Source organism: Danaus plexippus, unplaced genomic scaffold (assembly GCF_018135715.1).
Source record: "Danaus plexippus unplaced genomic scaffold, MEX_DaPlex mxdp_50, whole genome shotgun sequence".
Taxonomy (NCBI): domain Eukaryota; kingdom Metazoa; phylum Arthropoda; class Insecta; order Lepidoptera; family Nymphalidae; genus Danaus; species Danaus plexippus.
Genome location: NW_026869870.1, coordinates 18,725 through 19,931, shown reverse-complemented (window position 1 = coordinate 19,931; position 1,207 = coordinate 18,725). Strand labels below are relative to the sequence as shown.

The 1,207-nt window shown below is 33.1% G+C and overlaps 1 long non-coding RNA gene across 1 annotated transcript; it reads right to left on the bottom strand.

Moving 5' to 3' along the window:
* On the bottom strand, window positions 1–490 carry LOC133320709 (uncharacterized). Its single transcript, XR_009753908.1, has 4 exons — window positions 461–490; window positions 385–429; window positions 216–352; window positions 1–180 (listed from the first exon to the last, which is right to left on the bottom strand). It is a non-coding gene; the product is annotated as an uncharacterized LOC133320709 (long non-coding RNA).
* Between the last annotated feature and the right edge of the window lie 717 nt (window positions 491–1,207).

Genomic DNA, 1,207 nt, shown 5'->3' with positions numbered 1-1,207 from the left:
TTTCTTCAGTAAAGTATCAAAAAGTTTGAGTTGTAACCTGATAATAATTTTCCTTCCAAAAAAGACCTTTAAGTTTATCGATCGCCAAAAATTTATCAAAATGTATCAGTGATGAACTACCTCTGATATGAGAACTATTATAACACCCAGCAAGCCAAATGCCACTTTTGCAATATAGTCCTGAATTCATGTTAAAGTTTGGTATTTGACATTACTTGTTGCCTCATAAAAGCTCGTGCAATCATTCCATTCACAGAAATATACAAAAACGTTGCAGCTGAAATACTTGTGAATATGCCTGTAAGCAAGTGTTTGCTATCCAGTGACGTTGCTAAAGCTCCAATAAGAACACCTTAAAATGTAGAACAATCATTGTAATATTACCGACTGGAGTCATCAAAGAAAAGGTCAAGACAGCAAATAAAAATCCTTTCAAAAAATATGTTTTCCTATGGCTTACGTAGTATTGGAAGTTTGGCGTGAATCAATGATGCTCCTGCTCCAAGATAGTTTCATTAAGTAACTTACCAATTGCAAATCCAGCAAGTCCTTTATGTAGAGCAATACCCAAACCAAACTTTGTTGTATATTTAGTAGATCCTAAGCCAATACCCTCTATTACACTAAAAAAGTATTAAGAACGTAATTTGATTATATACTACAATTAAAGTTTACATAATTCTATACCTGTGGATTGAGAAACATAAAAAAAAAAGAGCAGATACTAATCTATCTGTCATTTTTTTTGAGTCTATTTTGAAATCTATATTCGATTTTTCGTTTGAATCATTTCTGTATGAGCATCTGTGAATAGATAAGGGGTTTTGAAAGGGAAGTTTGAACAATCTATTTAGAGAATTACTGGCTTGAGTTATTTCGGGAGGATGAAGTCCGTTTGGGTGAGGACATGCTTCCGGGTTCTTTACACAAACTTCGATATGTTGTTCTTCATCGCTTTCGCAACAATAAGCTTCGCAATCTCTGTTTCCACAAGTGTCATGATGCTCGTCTAAAAATTGATTATTTTGATGAATAAATAAACAATATAAGTTTGAATATATATTTATTCAACAGAATCGAATATATTTTACCTATAACTTCATTTTTGGAAACTCCTAACGATTTTGTTAGACAATTTTGAGCAGTAACGTCAACTGTTTGACATGTGTGATGATGTGGATGCTCGGAAGTTTTACCCAGCGTATCT